The 20,772-nt window shown below is 39.7% G+C and overlaps 1 protein-coding gene and 1 pseudogene across 4 annotated transcripts in view; one reads left to right on the plus strand and one right to left on the minus strand.

Moving 5' to 3' along the window:
- SEMA6A (semaphorin 6A) overlaps positions 1–20,772 on the minus strand; it is a 130,598-nt gene that overhangs the window by 106,158 nt on the left and 3,668 nt on the right. The gene's annotated exons all lie outside the window — the stretch shown is intronic.
- LOC109026775 (small ribosomal subunit protein uS11-like) lies at positions 12,604–13,178 on the plus strand (annotated as a pseudogene).

Genomic DNA, 20,772 nt, shown 5'->3' on the forward strand with positions numbered 1-20,772 from the left:
TGCACTTTCACAAACACCTCTTTGCCAAAGTGCTACCTGTACGATTGGTCACAGCACACATTCCATTCAATTAGCTGTGACCCAGAAATGCCAGTTACATTGCTCTTTGGCCTTCTAAATGGTCATCTAAAAGATCATGTTTGAGTCAGTGATGGATCCTAACCTTGTACAAGCAGAAAATATGAAACTGCATTGCTTTAGGATTTGAGTGGAAAGGGACTGATGGTTAAAGAGTTAATTTTTTTAGAGGCACTTTAAATCACAGTCATTGTCATTTTAAAATATAAATGTTATACATATCCATTGATTATTTTAGGTCATTCATTTTCAAAATATTTCCTCTTATGACTACTTCTAAGCATCCTTGGTTTTTATTTTAAAAGCAAAATCAACATATCTACTGAAGGTTAGTCACAAATTTCACATTGTCAGCAATATCTAGTTTATTTTAAGAAAGGAGAGATTACCAAGAAAATGATCCTCTCTAAGGTTATCTGACACCATTTCTCCACCTTTTGGTTCTGGACATTGAAACCATGTCTGTGAAATAATACTCCAAAAGTGCTAATGTTAACAATATCTAATGATACAGGAATCCCATGGCAGGCTCTGAGGGCTGGAAACTTTGCCTTTAACTGGGTTTACTGAACCAATGAGAAGGCAAAAGAGATGCTTTTCCCAGAAATGTTGATCTAATCTTCTTTAAGTACCATTTTTTGAAGGATCTGTCAGCATGTGCCCAGTGGACATCTCTGCACCCTGTAGCCTGGGGACCTTCCACAGCACACAGGTGCTCTGCAGTAATAACAGTAATAACAGTGCTTTAGGTTTACCTGGGCTTCAGGCTTTGTAAAAACAGGACATCATTTGATCTGCACCAAAACTCTGAGAGAAAACTTGGCTTTCTAATAATCTTACACATAAGGAACATTATTCTCAGGATGATTAATTAAATCAGAGGCTCCCAATATTGACTGATCATCACAATCACCTGATGGGCATTGATTCATAGATGCCCATACTTCATCCCTGGAGATCAGGTTTGTCTTGGGCAACCCAGTACCTCAAGCAGCCTCATGCCTAAAGTTCTCAATCTGAAGGATAGGAATCTAACATTGTCAGAAGAGGTCATGGATCAGCACCATTTTCATATGCTGGCATCCGTTAGCACATTTAACAACTAACACTGCACAAAAGGATCATTAGGGAATAGTTTCTGTTCTTGGAGACCTCAAAGATGAGTGGCTTTATGGAATTCATAAAGCATCACTTAGATGAGGTACATATACAGGTCATGACCAAATAGAACATGGGTGAAATAATCTGAAGGGGAAAAGCAGAGGAAGCGAGTGACATGCAGGGGCTTTGAGAGTAGGGGAGGTGTCAAAATGGATAACGTAGGCAACAACAGCCAAATATGCCCGTGTTACAAGTGTAGAATCAATTCTGCATGATAGTCTTAGCATACACACACACACACACACACACACACACACACATTCTCTTTGCAGCTCATCCTCTATCAGCAGAAGATTTACCTTTACAAAGCAGAAGATTTGGGGGGAAATGTAAAAATAGGAAACACTTATCTAGTGCTTATGATGTAATGGGCACTCAAGGGAATGTATACATATGGACTAATTTAATCCTCACAGCAACCCTATGAGGCAGATGCTATTACTACTCCATTTTACAAAGGAGAAAACTGAGGCCCAAGGAGGTTAAGGAGCTTGCCTGACATCACACAGCTAGAGAGTGGTGGATTTGAACCCAGGCACTGGCTTCTCTGCAGGTCAGTGACATGCAGTCTCTTCTCCCATGCACATAGTTTCGTTTGCGGACATCTTTTCGTTCCCACCCACCACTAAGTTTTGACCTGATTGTTAAGTTCAGATATAATAGGTATCTCAGAGGTTGTGATCACAACAAGCTTTCTCTTTCAGCTTCCTGTCTGCAATTAAACACAGATGTGCTACAACAACATCAATAATCCCACTAAAGAATTAGTGTGTCTGGACTGACAATGTAACGTATCAGGAGCCATCAACTTTCTGACAGCTATCTTAGGACTTTAAAACATATCTGCCCGATGTTTGTCACAAGGATTCTCCTGAGAACCAGTCACAGGATCTTGTCTGTAGATTCTGACTGCAGTTTTCTACATGAACCTGAAGAAATGGTGACAAAGGAAAATACAGGCATGCCAATCACTACCCACCAAATGTCACTGACACCAGTCAAAGAATCACTGATTAACCTGGAGAGCACTGCAAGGTGAGCTATAGGCTTGTTCTTGCTCTTTAAAATGTCCTAGAGTGTATAAAATAACAGTATTTATGGCCTAACGCTTCCTCTGATGTACACATTTCCTTTAAAAAAGGATTTTATAGTCAATCATTTTTTTTCAGTATGTTTTAGTGTGTTAAGTTGAAAATTACAAAGAACAATATTTGGGTAAAGTGATACAACACATAACTTTACACAGACTATCTTTTTAGTCAAGAGAAGTTCTATTTTTCCAAGCCAGGGTAAAGGCAGGTGCCATAGAGGACTATGGGAATGAAATGAGATGGTGCATATAAAAAAGCTCTGCAAAACTTTATACTAATTACTTGGCCACTCTCTGGGTCAACTGATGATTTGATAATAAATGAAATACTCCGGGTTCATTAAAGGGACGCTCTTCTCCATCCTTCAGCATAGCTACACAAGGCCATGGAGCAATTTAGTTAAGCGGCCCGGGCAGTATGAAGGTGAGACAGCCACCGTCTTGGAGGGAGCATCAGGCCACATCCTCTGTACCGGCAGGAAGGTTCAAAACCGATCTATTTTGGTGAAGGGACAGCTATGGAAAAGCTTATTTACACTTACAGGAAGTGTTACTAATGGGGCACTTTTACAAATCCAATAGAAAATAATTTCGTAAGAGGTGCCAAAATGTTGCCAGATGTGACAAAAACGAATACATTTTCATTCCACCACGGCCAAAATATGCTGGAAAATTTTAAAGAGTAAAATCTTTTATGGATTGGCTGTAAGGATAAGTTACTAATGATGGCGATCCTGTCTCCAGGAGAAAAGCATCTTCTAGCACAGACAAGGGCCCAAGAGGGGTTGGCCCTGCTCTAGGGAGCATTCGCTCATTCCCCAGAATCTTTGTGAGTCACCAAAGGACACTTCTCCATTTAGAAAAAAGCAAACCGCTTAGAAAACTATAGAGGGAAAATGAGTAAATACAGCACATATGCACATACAATATATTATTATTAGACAACTACATTATATTACTTTGAATAATACGTTACATAATTTTGTATCAGATCTATTTTTTGTGACTGTGTTTGGAAAGTTTTATTAATATATTCACTTTAAACACAAATACCTTTCAGTACTTGAAAATCCATTAAGTATAATCTTAGCCAAATTTCTTATAAACCTCAGTGAAACCACCTCTGAACTCCAGGTTCAGTCCCTCAAAGGGATTAAATCTTAAACACACCATCACAACCACAGCTCTGGCGGCTCACACTTGGTGTCATTAGCGTCTATTTAATATGGCAGCTGATGCCTTGTGGTCCCTTGCAAAAGGGGGAGAGCAGAGCCTTGGAGAAAAGTGAATTATAATTGCCTGCCACAGGACTGTGTGGCGCTGCCTGTGACAGCAGCAAATGGGGAAAATAGGAAGGCATTAGAGAAGGTCTGTTGTACTGATGAAGTGGAATTCCTAGAACACACTGTGCTATAAAATGAGATTTGGCTCCACAGTGCTGGGAGCAAACAATGGACTCAATAGTACCCGGCCTTGGTTGCTGGGCATATTCTAGCTCCTTTAGTCAGAGCAGCCTTTCATTCAAAGGAGCAGGAGCCACACTAGAGAATGGGAAAGAGGGGGTGGATTCCTGGTCCAGAGAAATCCTGAGAGTGAGATGTTAGGGGGAAAAAAACCAACATCCTTTCAACCAGGATGAATAGTACCATGATAAGATAGCTTCTCACACTCCATACAATACAGCAACCATGTATATCATTTTTTTAAATAAATAATTATAGAAATGACTGATAAAATGTGTCCAGCCTGGGTTAATACAGATTGTGTTTTGGAAATATCTGTAGTGGAGCATGGATCGTTCTTAAATCTGTATTCCTGGAGAGGAGTGGGAAAAAGGAGACTTCAATAGGTAATGATGGGAGGAGGGCCACAGAGAGCCCTATAGTAGGAAAGGGCTTTCTACTGTAATAAACAGTAATAAACAGTAACATCAGTAAAAGTGTTTTAAACCATGCATTGTAAAACTACATCCTGCCTTAGAAAGAATTATTATTTGCCGGCACATAGATGGGTAACAGATTCCAATAGTATTAATAATAAGCCAGGAGTTAGAGTTTGTTCCCAACTTGCAAAATTCAGAGGAAAAAAAGAGGAGAGAATGCTTACTCAAAAAGTGTCTCTAGCACTAAAAGGACAGTTGAACTGTTGAAATCAAACTTAATTGTATCCTGTACAAGTAGGAGCAAGCCCTATCTAATGATTTATGGGGCATAGTCAAACCAGTTTGCCCCTGAAATATCCACTTTAAAACAGCTTTAGGTTATTAAAATCCATTTAGCAAAAATATTTGCACAAAACTACATCACAGATAAAATAAAATACACACATTTATTTGGAGGGGTTCATATGAAGATAATATGTAACAATTTGTATAAAGTATTTGTTCAAAAACTACTGCATAGAAACCAACTTTGTGGAGAAAATTCTGCATTTTAAGACTTGCTTTGGTGAGAGGTGGGTGGTGAAGTCCAAATGATCCTTCCTTGGCCTACCTTCTTAAAAGGTTTCAATTAAGTATATACATACAAGCATATATACATATAAAACAAATATTCAATACCTTTTGGGATTTTCATGTCAAGAAGCCCTGGAACCAAAAATCTCTGGCTATGGAGAAAGCTCAATTCCCCAACAGGGCCTCCTCCCTAAGCCAGGAAAGGCAGGCTTGGGCGTTGAGATGGTCAACAGCAGATACAGCCCATTCCTGCCTTATTTGTTGAGATTGTCAGGAGGGTGCCAATTAGTGCCTATTTTGATGAAGGCTTTTGTGTTGTGAACATCTGTCCACTAGCATCTGGTCGGGGTCCAAGTCCATTTCACAAGAAACACCAAACAGCTGTCAGATGGTTCTGACTTTGGGTAAATACCAAATGAACACAATCCTCTCTGCCACTGGGAAGGAGGGGCCCCAGTTCCCATTATCCAGCTCCAGCGACACCCAGTCTCCAAGCTTTTGTTAGCACATTCCCTAACCCCTGACCAACAAGTTCCTTGTTTTTGTCAATCAGGCTGTGCCCACCTGAGTAAACTGGAATGGATAAAGCCAAAATTAACTCTTGTTTGCTTGAGAGCTAATGATCAGGCCTTGTTTCTCTTCTTGACTCACCCAACTTCTTTTCTGTCTCCTCATTACACCTCAGTGAAGTAGGGGTGAAGGCAGGCTCAGAATAGGGGTTTACTTTCCAATCTATCCACTTTGCTGTTTAGCGGTTCAGCTGTTTGGTTTTGTGAAAGACAAGTGTTTAAACCCCATGACTCAATTTGAAAATTCAGTTTATTGGTACGAGTAGTTAATGCCACATATAACAAAGTTTTATTATATAAAATAAACTTGTTTGTATCTATACATTGGTTTTGAGTCAGACATTAAGTTAACAGAGCCAGGTGCAGTGGCTCATGCCTGTAATCCTAGCTACTTGTGAAGCTGAGGCAGGAGGACCATTTGAAGCCAGGAGTCTGGACTAGCCTGAGCAACATGGCAAGAACCCCCTCAAAAAAAAAAAATTGTAAAAATTATCCAGGCTCGGTGTGCACCTGTAATCCCAGCTACTCAGGAGGATCACTTGAGCCCAGGAGCTCGAGGCTGCAGTAAGCTATGATCATGCCATGCCACTACACTTCAGCTTGGGCAACAGAAGGAGACCAGTCTCTAAAAGATAAATACATATTTTTAAAAAATCTAATTAATTAACAGAGATCTTTGGGCCCTCTTTGTTAGTGAAAATCCCTGAGTATTGTGTTTCCAAATACACAATCTACATTACCTACAATCTAAACACTGCATTCAGAAAACTCACCCAGTGAGGAAACACTTGATATTATGACCTCAGAGTTTCTTCCTCTGAGAACAGAAGACAGGAAGGCTATAGCTCAAGGCACCATGGGCCTGATAAACATAGGCTCCTAACTGGGCACTCGACCCAACAAAGGCAAATAACAACTGTAGCAAAACGTAGTCACCTAACTCCTAATGCCTTGTTTAATATTTTAGAAATATCCAACAAGATCTAATTTAGCACTCTGCACATAGTAGGCATGTACTATATTTCCTAAATAAAATGAAATAATGATTACTTACTCAGTTATTTTAAACCATGCTCTGACACACAAAAGAACATAAAGAGACAGAAACTGGCAGAAAGATTCATCTGGACACTATCATCTCCTCATCATCTTTTTAGTTTTACTTGTCAAGAACCCATATCCTGCTGGTGACAAAAACATTGAATTTAGCTAATTATATTAGGAAGCTTTGGTGTCAAATATGAATAGCTAATTTTTATTGAGTGTTTATGTACCAGACATCATTCTGGTGCATATTGTTTCATTTAATCATCAGACTCCCTTTATGAGGTAGGTACCATTAGTATTTCCCCTTTACAGATGACGAATATGAGGCACAGAGATGTTAACTAATGTTCCCAAGATCTCACAGCCAATAGAATAGCAACCTCCAGAGCCCATACTTTTAACTACTCTATCATAACACCCCTCTAGAAGAAAAGCTGACTTCCAAGTGTCATTTTGGTGTTCAGCTTCATTTTGTGTGTGTGTAGCGCTAATATGATTTTAGTTGTTCTTCCTGATCTGAGTTTCAGAACTTTGGAAAACCACTGTTACCAGTAACCATTTTTATAGAATACATGTCAGTCACTCTGCTGCTGTAAGCTGGATGTACTTGGAGTGTTGCAACGTTACCTTCACAATCCACTGAGAATGCCATCATTATACATGCAAAAAATAGCTACTGTGTCTGAAATTTACTCTCCCCACTTTCTGCAGACTCTGGAGTATGCTTACTCTTCATCCAAGAAAAAGCAGAGTTGGCACTACTGTCAGAAAAGTACTTAACACCACCATTTAGGTTGCAGGGTGTGCTTCTCTTCTTAATATCTTTAGAGAATAATCTTTAAAGTGCTTGGATCTACTCTTTGAAGGTTTGTAATAGAAAAATGTGTTGAAGTTTGAGAACTCTTCTCTGAGGACTAATTATATCATAAATTTTGAGGCTGTCTGGTCAAACACATCCCACCCAATGGTGGTTGAAATACTTTTCTTTTTGTTTTTTGAGACAGAGTCTCATTCTGTCTCCCAGGCTGCAGTGCAGTGGTCCAATCTCCAACTCCTGGGCTCAAGCGATTCTCGTGCCTCAGTCTCTCAAGTAGCTGGGATTACAGACATGAGACACCACTCCTGGCTAATTTTTGTATTTTTAGTAGAGACGGGGTTTGCCATGTTGCCCAGGCTTGTCTCAAACTCCTGGCCTCAAGCCATTGGCCTGCTTTGGCCTCCCAAAGTGCCTTTCTTAATACTTATAATTTTTATTTAAACTAAAGAAGTTCTTATAGCCGTATTTAGAGAGAGCTTATTTTATCACATGTAGCTTTTTTGCACATACAAAATAGAAAATAAAAGTGAAGTTAATTGGTTAAGGTAGTCCTAAAACCTGTGTTAGACTTGGTATTCCGGATATGGCTTCAATTCACAGTCATTGGTGTGTGTTTTTTCCAATGCTGTCTTCTATGCCATCAAGAGCACTGGTGATGTGCACATTTTAATTTATTCAAAATCTTTCAAACTGTGTATCATAAACTTAACACTCTAGCTGCTGACTAGATGGTAGCATTCTATGTGTTTTGTCACCTTTCAGGGGATCTAAACAAAAGTGGTTGTGCTGAGATTCAGTAACACTAGAGGGCAGCCTCCAAGTAAAGTTAGAAACAAGCGATAGCACAACTATGCAATAATGTGGCACGTAATAGATAAATAATCTATAATTCGGTTTCTCGGCATTATGATACCAACTCAAATATGGTGTCCCAACATTTTTTAAAAATCAAATCGTTCCTTAATGTTTACTTCTAATACGCCTTTAAAATAAGACATCCAAACAAACAGTTTCATAAAGGTTCTCTAGAACCTTTCTAGATATTCAGTTTGTTAAAGCCCCCTGAAAATAGTTGATTTTCCAATCCTGTTTTGTTTTCCTTTTGTTACTCAGCTTCTTTTTAAAATACAGAATGAGAATAAAACATTCATGTTACAAGTTTTATTTAGAAACCCCACAAAGAAAAATGTAACATGAAAGATAAATATAGAATACCCATCTTTTTTTAATTTTTACTTTTACTTTAAGTCCTGGGATATATGTGCGGAATGTGCAGGTTTGTTACATAGGTATATATGTGCCACGGTGGTTTGCTGCACATATCAATCCATCATCTTAGGTTTTAAGCCCCACATGCTTTAGAGAATACCCATCATTTAAGGATTCTTTTAAATAGTATAATTATTAGTTATTTTAAACTAGTAGAGTCATCGAAAGATTCTTCTGGACAACTGTATCAACATTTATCTAAAGGTTGAAACCATAAAATGAAATTTGTGATTCCCCAATCATCTATGCAATGAAGATTTACTTATTCCTAAGTAAAATATCACTAAACACACTTTCCTGTCCACTATATAAGCGGTGTTCAATTTTAGCACAATGCAGCAAAAAAGAAAAAAGGCCTAGCTGTCTGATTAACATTGTCTTATTAAATAAACAACACAATTTAAGCGTTATTTGTTTTGTGAATTACATCGTCTGCAACACCTCAGTTGCACATGGCAATTTAAGAGACAAACACTCATATAAATATGCCCAACATTGAGCCGGGGGGGAGAGGGAGAACACATGTATATCTAATTTCAGAATTTAAACACTTTCATAAAGTAAAATTGTTTGGAATGAAATAAACAGGAACTAGGTGGCTCCATATATGCCCCGATTTTTACATGAACAGATCATTTAGCGCTTGGTCCTACTGCCCATTTTTAATAGTGGTTTTTATAGATGCAATGAATGTGCTTCCGTCTTCCTCCTATTAGCCACCTCATATTATGGTATGAACCTCCCTGAAGTTGAAGAGTGGTCCCAACTGCAAGACCAAATGCTACAGTTTAAACATACTCAAAAATTTCAGCAGTCTTTGTGAAGAGCTGAGGGTGAGCACAACAGGACTAGTGAAAGATTCTCCCCCAGCCTGGAAGCTTGGGGGGATGAATAACTCCTCCCTCCTCAGGCCCAGTCCGCAAGGCCTGGTGCTATCTGGTGCGTCGCCCGGATAGCAGGAAGACAGCTGGCCGGAAGACAGGTACCCCCTGGAGACTGAGAGAGGCCGTCAGGGTACCACGTAGCAGTTACAGTCAGACTGGGACACTTCCTGTTTAGAGAAGACTATAAAACCCCTGCCCCGTCCTCACTTGGGACTGACGCCATTTTAGGCCTCAGCCCGCCTGCACCCAGGCGCTCATTAAAACAGCGCGTTACTCCACACCGCCTTGTGGTGTTTGTTGGTGCGCTCTCGGGGTTCGGACCAATACAAGAGCCTTGCAACTAGGTGTTGGACTTTGGTGTTTTGCTTATTATGTGTCACTTAAATACGGTTTATGACAGCAGTTAATTAAATATTTTGTCTGTAAACCTGGGTTCCTGTCCTGGCCAATGCCACAACCATCCACTCAGCTCCCCAGAGGTGATACCTTGGAACCATTTTTTACTCCTTCCCCTCCCTTACCCCACACATCCAACTGGCCCCAAATCCTGTTGGCTGTACCATGCCAACATACCCAGAATCTGTTTCCTTTTTCAACTCACAGTCCTAGCAGATTTATACTTCTAAAACACGGATCTGGTGACATCATCCTCTTGCTGAAAAGCTTCAGCCACCTGCAGCACCCTGGGCAGAGCCCTCCACAAGCTGCCTCAATACCTCCTCTGTCTTCAGGGCTTCCCCACATCACCTTGTCCCTGTGCGTCAGTCACCAGGAGGCCCCTTGCTGTTCGGGGGCCAAGTCCTACATTCCCCACCTCTGGGCTTTGCTCCTGCCTTTCCCTTCACCCCACTGCTCCTCCTCCCCCTTGCCTCCCAAATACGGAGACCTCACTCCGCAACTGAAATGCTTCCTCCTTCAACGGAGCCCAGCCTGACCCCCCAGCTGGACAGAGCCACTTTTGGCCTTCTTAGCATCTTCTGCATTCTGCATTTGGGACAGAGAATAGTCAGGCCTTAGACTAGAAAGACTTTTCACATCTCTGCCTTCTTCACTGAAATGTGGGCCGACAGTAGGTACACAGCCAGTAAATTCTGAACTAGTTCATCGCTGCATCTCTGCAGTGTGTAGAACTTTTCCTTGCCAAGAGTAGGTGCTAAATAAATTACCTATTGAATTAAATTGAGCTGCTGCTTTCACTAGATCTAGTAGCCTGAACCAGAGTACAATGACTTTTGTCAGAGGGAAGATCCACTTAGGTTGTGCCATGCAGTCTATTTCATTCTTTGCTAAAAACGTGTTTCTGTTTTATAGGTATGAGTTGCAAGCCCCAGGAGGATATTCCTGACAGAGTATCTAATTCAACCTTCTGTCCCTCCAGTTCTACCCTGCGCCAGGGTCAAAACTGCCACCCTTATGTAACTATTTATTTTTATCCCGACCATAAAATAGGACTAGAATCCCAAATAAAATCACCTACCATTTGCCATTTGATATTTCTTAGGGTGATTTTGACTCAAGACTCTCTAAGAACCTCCAGAGACAGTGAGTGTCCCCTCCTAGCAATGGTATTTCATTGAGAAGTAGGAATTTAGGTCCCGGTTGCACTAAAGCCTCAGATGAAATCCTCAAAAAGCTACTTCTAAACTTGTTCTGTGTCAGGACTCACTTCTGTATAATAGGAAAAATGTGAGAACTATGACTGGACAATTTTAACATTTTTTTAATTTTAAATATTGAGTACACAACACAGCGATATGGAGGAGCACAAAACTCAGATTCATATGGTTTGGGACCTTGTCCACGCCCTTCCCTTACCAGAGGTGTGCTCTTAGGCAAATTACTTGACCTCTTTGAACCTGTTATCTCATCTTTAAATTGGGCATAATAATACCTATCCTGCCTAACCTAGAGGGTTGTGATAAGATGAAATAAGGCAATGTTTATAAACACATTTTGAAAAATACAAGCACTATATAAATAGTCTTTATTATTAATAATAACACCATTAAATACAGTCAGTAAGCTGACTTCTAATTCTAATGTAGAACTCAGCAAGACTCATTTGGGGAAATGTATCTCCTTACTGGGCAAAACAGCCCTATCTAAACACCTCAAAGCTGGGAGCCAATCTATTCTCTCCTCAACAAGGTGCCACCCAGGAAGGTGTGTTGAGCGCTTTAAACATGGCCAAGGAAAAACAATAAAAGATGCAAATACATTATGATTACTTTCCACAGAACAAGCAAGTTAAGACTAGGTATGGTTGATGACATGCATTGTCCTATTCGTACATTTAAAACTCTTTCATGTTCTACGCAGAATTTGCATTTCAATAACAATGTGATAATGTCAAGTTATTCACAACATTTCAAAGGCTTGTCTTGCACACCTGGCATGTTGGAAGATCTGCTAGAGAACTGGATGTAGCTGTTTTCTAGCAGCAAAGGCAATTACATTGTCCTTTTAATTCCTGGGAACGGATGTGTTTGGGCAATATTAACAGGTTTTGTGTTTTTGACACAACAAAATATGAAAACGAAAGCATCACCCTCGGAGATATCCCTGGAGAATTAATTAACCAGCATATTCAACATGTTGAACTTCCCTTCACCACAAATGAGAGGAAACACCTTGTAGATAAAAGTTGACTTTTTAATAGAAACCTTTCCCTGTACTCTGAACATCCCTTTATAATTTAAAAAAAAAAGTATCCAAAAGATGTGTTACCTTTTCTCTTGGCTACATATGAAACTACTCTGCTCTTTCTAACTTTTGACATCTCCTCCTTGGACAAAGGTGGGATCATGCAACAGGGAGGACTTTTTTTCTATTAAAAATAAAGCCATACTGCTATGCAGTCAGACACATACTCTAAAAATTATTTTAGACAACCACTACCCTGGAACACAGTACAGCAAATATTACGAATCAATTTAATTTCAGTAATTTCTCATTAAGGTGCCTACAGATCAGTAAGTCTAATTGTAAAAGCTAAGCATTTATAATTCATAAGCATAATTACACTAAACTAGATGGGTTATATGCTATTAGGGTTTTGTATAAGCTACAAAATAATTGTTCACAGAGAAATATAATTCATAAATTGGCATTAATATATCATATCTAACCTTTATTAGACCCTCTAGTTAAAAGTTGAATGTAAATAGCACATTAACATCCTAATTCAGGTTTTTGATATTTGTTCTAAAACTCATGACACAGGAAAAAGTACTTTTAATCAAAAATAAGGCCCACTCTTTCCGGTGTGGAGTCTGGAGACAACGTGCAGAAATGGCACCTCGAAAGGGGAAGGAAAAGGAAGAACAGGTCATCAGCCTCTGACCTCAGGTGGCTGACGGAGAAAACATATTTGGTGTCTGCCATATCGTTGCATCCTTCAGTGACACTTTTGTCCATGTCACTGATCTTTCTGGCAAAGAAATCCTCTGCCGTGTGACTGGTGGGATGAAGGTGAAGGCAGACCCAGACGAATCTTTGCCATATGCTGCTACGTTGGCTGCCCAGGATATGGCTCAGAGGTGCAAGGAACTGGGTATTACTGCCTTACACATCAAACACCGGGCCACAGGAGGAAATAGGACAAAGACCCCTGGACCTGGGGCCCACTCGGCCCTCAGAGCCCTTGCCCCCTCGGGTATGAAGATGGGGCGGATTGAGGACGTCCCCCCCATCCTCTCTGACAGCACCCACAGGAAGGGGGGTCGCCGTGGTCGCCATCTGTGAACAAGACAAGACTCCTCAAAATATTTTGTTAATAAATTCCCTTCATGAAAAACAAAGGCCCAATTCTCTAGTGTCTACAATATTCCCTAGTTGCTATGTTTAGTACTTTATAAAGGGTACACTTGGGCAAAGGAAATGCTGCTAGGTCCAGCACTTCTGCAGTATGCTTTTATTTGAAAGAACTGGGGCACCACTCAAAATCCCATTCAATCTTTGGAAGGAATGGCCTCAAATCCAGCCAGAAGCCAGTAAATATCAGCAATTTTGATAGGTAAATTCCTTTAAAATTAGGAATGGTTCCTCTGAAGATTCAAATACTCCACACCACTTACGAATTTCAGTTGTTCCCCAAGTGATATTTCATTCTTTGTATGACCATTCTGAAATGATGCAGAATCACATTTTTCATTGTAATGAGAATCTAGTGTGGTTTGCATGGCAAGACAAAGGAAGCAAGTTCATGTCACTACTGGCTGAAAATACTCTACCTAAATACAGCCTCCAAGGCACACAAAAGAAAATCTGTAATCAGAAATCATTAATTAAGGTAATTAAAGTCCACATTGTATTTGACTGACATCTACACAAAAAGTACTCTTTACTTTTCTTAAGGCTACGTGTGCAATGTTGTGTCTAACCCGACACCCAAGAGTAATCACAATCTTGTTATCATTTGAGAGGAGAATGAGCTCAATTCAACAAAATTCTTTTTAATGAAAAAAGCTTTGATCTTACTCCCACTGTTCTCCTCCATTCCATGTCTTTTGTTGTTGTTTAAACATCTAGCCTATGCGAATACTGTAAAATGAACAGAACCTATTTTCTTACCCTGCCAAATAATCAGGGGTCCATAATACTGAATTTACAAATGCACATTTTCTTTGCTTCTCAGAGATATCTGAGGGGAGGTGGAGAAGGGCTGGGAGATAATTGAAGCTTCTGGGTGAGCCAGACCACATGATCAAAAACTGCTGTGACACTTAAAGTGTTTCTCCACAAGAAATTCCGGTGCCTAGAAGCCTGGTGAAACCAGTAGCAATTAAGGCCATGTTATCCTTTTAATTTACTTCACATTATTGGCCTCTAAAATCAATCCTTTAATGTGGTTGGGTAAGGGATGGGTCAACAAAATAGGCACGTGCATTAAAAATGCTTGTTGATCTTACACAAAAATTTTGGCAGGCTGGATCTGGAGAAATTTAAAACGCTGCTTTGAAGCTCACTCTGAAATAAAAACTAGTCATTTTCTAGTAAAAAGGAAAAAAATGACTAATTTTCTAGATTAGTCCCATTTGTAAGGAATTCAAAGTTTCTTCTTCTAAATCAGCCTAGATTTTCACTTATGCTTTGCATGTCTTGAATTCAACACTGTTTGCTTCCAGTGTGAGATTATTTTATGTTTTAATCTACAAAGGAATTAAATTGCTTGGCTTAGACTGGTAGGAGTCCTTGAAAGTCCACTTGAGAAATGGAAACTGAAACATGAAGTGTACCACTATCTGTTGCACAAGGCCAAATTTGCCAATCAGAAGCAAGCTGTGTTCTACATCACACGTGAAGCACATAAATCGCCAGAATGTGTGTATGTGTATCACCCTCTTACAGCAATTTACTCCCCAAATCCTTTCTTGACCAAGTCACACAATATATACACCACTGGAGAACATTTTCTAATCAACTCTAAAGTCACAAACCTAAAAAAAAAAATGGCAAAATATTGAAATTATTAATTGAAAAATGTTCATATACTATTCACGAGTTGACAAAGCAGTAGACCTACAGTCCAAAATGTATGAGCCTTTTGTTGCAAAATACGGTAAAATGGTCTCTAGCTCCTTAGCAATGAGTGTCAAGTGTAAAAAAGGAAAGGTTAAACCTGAAGTAAAGCTCTACATGTTTCCATTGCCAAAATAACACACGGCACACAGCAATCATGATGTCATTTTATTTATTTAGTAATCTGCAAAGCCAAAGCCAGATTATGGAGCAGAAATTTTAAGCAAAGTCATGAATGGCCTCATTTACCTCCACATTTGTGAATAGTCTTAATGAAGAGTTTGCATCCCTTTGCTTTCTTGTTGAAATATGAAAGTGACATCAGCCTCTGTACTGTATTTTTATTTATTTATTTATTTTGCCAGCAAGACTGAGCAAGAGGCAAATCCTGGAGTAAATACCAGCTGGATGTGCACATAACAAGGTCCAGGGAGACACTCTCAGAAGTTGTCTCTTTTAATCCAACACTGAATTATACGAGAAGCGGTTTTCAGTCTTTCAGAGCACAACTGTCAAAATAACTGCAAGGCTTGCAAGCCCTAGTATATCTCAAACCTTTCCCAAGACACCCCAACACTATGTGAGGCACTGAAACTATGGCAACCGAATAAGAAAGCCGCCTCCATGATTAATAGATGAAGATCCCAGCGACAGTGTCTAGCTAGGGCCATCATTCATGATACAAGAAGAATTAGCACAGAATCCATCTCGAAAACCATTAACAAGTATTCTTATAAAAATCAACTCCACTGCCATTCTGCCAATATACTTGAGTTTAGAATGCTACAAACAATTTGGTTTCTATTTATCGCTCACTATGCAGGAATGAGAATGTTCTTAGAAACTCAGATGCTCATGTTTTTAAAATAGTGAAAGGCTTAATAGAATGGTTTTCCACCTGGGTATTTTAGGCCTAAGAACAAATACATTGAAAAACCAAAATATGTGAATGAAGTCAAGTGGCTCTCTGGGTAGAAAGGAGCAGGGACAGTTGTTGAATTGTTTTGAGTGTTTTTTTTGTGGAATGCAATTTTTTGTAAAGCATTCCATTTTCAGGAAAGGAACGTTTCCATTCACCAGCTCAATCAGTATTCTCTCAGTTTCCTCATTCAAGGACAGTAGGAGTCTGGGGGAGGGGCGGGGAAGTGCTGAAGTCGCTGCAATATTAATGAAAAGATTGAATACTTTTCTTTAACGAATCAGGAATAGGAACAGGGAAAGACGAATCGATCCATCACAGACAGCTTGTCTGTAAAACTCTCATAGAACATTAAAACATAATTAATACAATCTTTATTTCTTCCTAGTCTCTAACAATGTTTATTTTCCAATGGCATGTTTTCATTGTATTTAATGTCAGATCCTGTTCTGTTCTATAAATGCTTCAAATCAAATCATGGCCAAAGGCCGGTCTTTGAAGCATAGAGGGGCAGAAGGGCTAAGAAAGGGGTAAACAGCACCAACTTTAGAGCTTCGTCTGCTAAATCTTTTTAATTGGCATGGGTTCTTTGAATTTAATGTTCTACAGATGACAATTATAGGTTAGTTGGAAAATCCTAGAAAGCACCTAGGAATATTAAAAGAAAGCTTCAAGTCTAAAGGCTGCATGAGGAAGTATCTATTACTAACAATACTTTCAAAGCAAAAGTCACCATACTGGCTGCTAAGAAGGATCTGAAACTTCGGGCCTTGCAGCATGTTAATTACTGATTTATCTCACACTCTTTCCATTCTGTTTCCACTTACAGAGTTTGAGAACATTTTATTTCCTAGTTGAAAATAACTGTAACTCTAAGCCATGGAGGCATTCCTAGAAAACATAATGGTAGCAGGGAATTGTGGTGATAACATCAATTTATTTCCCCTTCTCCTGTGCCTTTTAGAAGTCAGATTTTTCTCACTGATAAGAACTTGTATGACTATCATTTGAATCAAATTTCAGGTTTTGTAGTAGTGTGTCTGTCAGCAGAATAACTGCTATCTCTACTGGGGTCAGCCAGTTATTTCCTACCTTTGGTGTGGAAGGCAGTAGTTTGCTTTTGCTGGGAGATTCACACTCTCCCAAACTGATTTCAAGCTTGGCCAGGGAAGAGTGACCTGGCAGATGCACGCCCAACCTGAAGACCCTCTTGCAGAAGTCCTAGCCACAACCTCCTCAAGGGTTCCAATCAGCAGCCAAGTTTCTCTCTTAAGACAGGTGTGGTCCTTGGGAATTCAACTCATCCCTAAAATTGTCATTATGAGTTGCTTTCAGATTCTAAATGTAGGTGCAGAGTGTACATTTTATTATTAAAATGTTAGTAAGTGACAGCTATCATTTTTCAAAAACTATCCCTTGGGCTCCTATTTGATATAAGGCTCTGCTTGTTATTATTATTATTTTTTATATATAGTGTTTTTTTCCTTCCATGTTTTGGGTGTGATATTTCAAATTCCAAAGTTTCCCTGTTTCCTGTTTCCCTGCAAGTGATGTATTCACATGCTTCTCAACTTAAAACCCATGACATTATGGCCTGTTTATGGTATGAATGGTTGTTTCTAGTCCAAAGGTTGTTTTCTTTTGCATCATCTCTTTATATTACAGATTCGTAGCCATTTCCTTTTGTACTATTTCCCCTGCCCCCCACAATAAAAGTACTATCTGCTTTTCCAAAATCCATTCCTAGGACATTTTTCATAACTACTGCTACTCAAGTAAAAATAATACCTTATGTTGAATGACTGCTTGTTGTGTGCCCGGCATTGTGACATGCATTTTACAGATGTTATTGTGCTATGCATTTTACAGATGTTAGCACATTTATTCTTCTCAAAACCATAACATTATCATCATACTAGCACTTTGCAAATGAAAACTGAAGGAGAAAGGAAGCTGGCTTAAAGTCACACTGTTGGTAAACGGCAAAACAAATCCATGTGTATTGTCTGTCAAAAAAGCATGACCTCCGCAATGCCTCTAGAGTTGTCCACTACATTCCCTCCAACAGTCCCTTCACATTTATTAAACTCACGCCACAAAATCTAACGAATTTGGCCTCGTTATGACAAAGATGGAAACTTCTACTAGTCCTGGTTCACCCTGACATATCTGTGCTACATTAATCGTTACACTGATTTGAACTATTTCAGAATTTAACTGAGCAAAAACAATTATCTTACTTTTAAAATAATTCCTGGCAGAGTGGTACTCCTATGAGCTTGCCTGATTTAATGATCATGTTGAAAGCAATGTTTCCTTGACATGGTAGGTGTTCTAATTAATAAAGTTGCTATCCATGCTCTAGGTGAACTGTACAATTTCAATGAATTTGAACATATTATTTAGTTGCATAATGTGATTTACACTAAAACTACATGAACAGTGTATATTCTTCTAAAAATAATTTAGAAGATGAAGTAGGATCTCTGTTATATCCAGGGTCCGGAGTGGGAAAGAGGGGGTTAACATCAAACTTCCCAAATTTCCAGAATGCGTGTTAATATTTCACTAAATACATTCACATTCATGATTTCATATTATTTTCCCAGTAATCCTATAAGTTAGGAAGAATAGGTTTAGTATTTACAATTTTCAATTAAAATAATGCAGCCACAGAGAAGTTAAGTGACTTGTCCAAGGTAGTAAGAGTCTGGAACTCAAGTCTTCTTGACTCCAAGTGCAGGATCCTCAACAGCAGATATACTGTACGGGTACAGGGCAGAAACATGGGTTAATAAAGTATGCTATATTCTCCTGATAGAAAGCTGAATTTTAAAACTACTATTAGCAAACTCCAAAAAAACATGAACATTCTATAGCCAGTGGTTAGAATGCAGAACAAATGAGGCCAGGGTCAAAAGCTCAATCCCCACAAACGCTGGCTGTCTTCTTAGCTCTGTTTCTTGGCAAGTTGATTTTACCTAACTCAGACTCCCTCCAGCTACAACCAGGTGTCTCACAGATGTGTGCTCTTGGACACAGGAGGGGACTGGGTGAGAGTGTGGGAATGAACAGGCTCCAATCCATCACTACCACTGGAAAAACAACACAGTGAATGTTCCACTAATGATGCATGAGCCATACCACCTATGTGCTTGGAAGACTGTACACACACAGACACACATACACACATTCATGCATGAAGTATCTCATTTGATAAAAACATGATATAGAAAAACAAAGGCAGACAAAATAGATAAAATAAAGACTAGTTGTTTGCAAAAATGATTCACTGTTTATTCATTCAGCAAACATTTGTTATGGATGGCCCATGACGTGCCAGGCACAGCTTTAGGTGCCAGAGTGAATAAAGCCTAAAAATGTCTATCCTTATGGCATTATGTTCTAGTGGAAGACAGAAAATCAACAAGGACAACATATAGTTTGTCAGACTGTGCAAAATGCTAAGAAAAAAATAAGGACTGCCAAAAGGTGGGGAGTGCTGTGGGAAAGAATAAAGTAAATAAGGGGATCAAAAGGCTTCACTGAGAAAGTGACATTTGAACAGAGACCTGAAGAATATGAGAAGCAAATCATGTAGCTATCTGGGGGAAAGAACCATCCCAAGGCATGAAAGAGTAAGTCCTTGCAAAGGACCCCAAGTATATGCCATGCTTGACAGATTCAAGCAAGCCCAAGGGGTGGAGGTCAGAGAGGTGGGAGCCTGAGTGCAGATCATGTGGGGCTGCAAAGGCCATAGGAAGGACTTTGGCTTTTATTGGAATAAGATGGGAAAACATCTGAGCAAAGTAGTGATCTGATCTGGTTTAGTTTAAAAAAGAAATCACTGCTGTGTTTTGGCTGCTGTGTTGAGAAATGGGCAGAGGCAGGAATGCTAGTGGGGAAGCTGGCATGAAAACCTAGCAGGAGAGGACCATGGCTTGGCCAATTTGAGGGCCACAGAGGAGGAACACCTGAAGGAAGCCTGCAGGTATTCCGAAGGTGGAGCCAACAGCATTGCAGCCACAGTGGATGTAGGTGTGACAGAGAAGCTTCAAGGAGAACTAAATTTGGGGGCCGGCAACTCAAAGAATGGAGTTGCCATTTACTATGATGGAGAAGACTATGAGAAAGGCAGATATGGGGGAGAAAGATACAGAATTAGGTTTTTTAAACCTAAGTTTGAGATGTCTATTAGGTTCAGGAGGAGCTACCTACCCACTAAGCATTGGTTATTTGTGAGGTCCAGGAGAGAGGTCTAAGCTGAAGAGGTTATTTGGGAATCATCTGTGTATTATGGTTTTGTATGATACCCTCTATTGGTGTAAATGGAATTATTGTAATAAAGTTTTGCAAGAGCTCATCTGTTTCACAAAGCAAGATACCCTTGTGTATAGACTATATGCAATAGTCCCATGGTGAGAAGTTGTCCTGAACTCCTCCCCTTGAGGTTTGTGTGGTATGACATCTCATTTGCCCATTTCAAAGGGATTAAATGCCTCCCTCCTTTCTCTACCTCACCATATCCCCAAGAGGCAACCATGTGGTCGCCAGCAGAGAATAGCTCAGTTGCTCTTGCAGCACATTTTAAAGCAGATGAGAAAAGCCTTCACGCTGAAATAGAAATATCTCAGAGAAAACTTGGCTCCAAGGCACCCCAAGAGAGTGGGGGGGTCCTGATATGGGAGGGCCCAGCAGAATGCCTCAAGGCATCACCTTCCTCAACATGCATAAATGTAGCTGCCATAACACAAAGCTCCTATATAAATATGTCAAGGAGCACTCCTCTACTCTAGGAGGACAGAAAATTGTCTAAACCTAAAGAAGGGTGTGGAGAGGGGCAGTGCAGAGATAGGCTTTCCTAGGCATTGCCTTACACAAATGGCAGATGCTTAATTAAAGCATTTGCAATTAGCTTAGCTTGTTCTGTGATTCCTTCCTGCAAACAAATAAGATGGAGAGA

This window comes from Gorilla gorilla, chromosome 4, assembly GCF_029281585.2.
Source record: "Gorilla gorilla gorilla isolate KB3781 chromosome 4, NHGRI_mGorGor1-v2.1_pri, whole genome shotgun sequence".
NCBI lineage: Eukaryota > Metazoa > Chordata > Mammalia > Primates > Hominidae > Gorilla > Gorilla gorilla.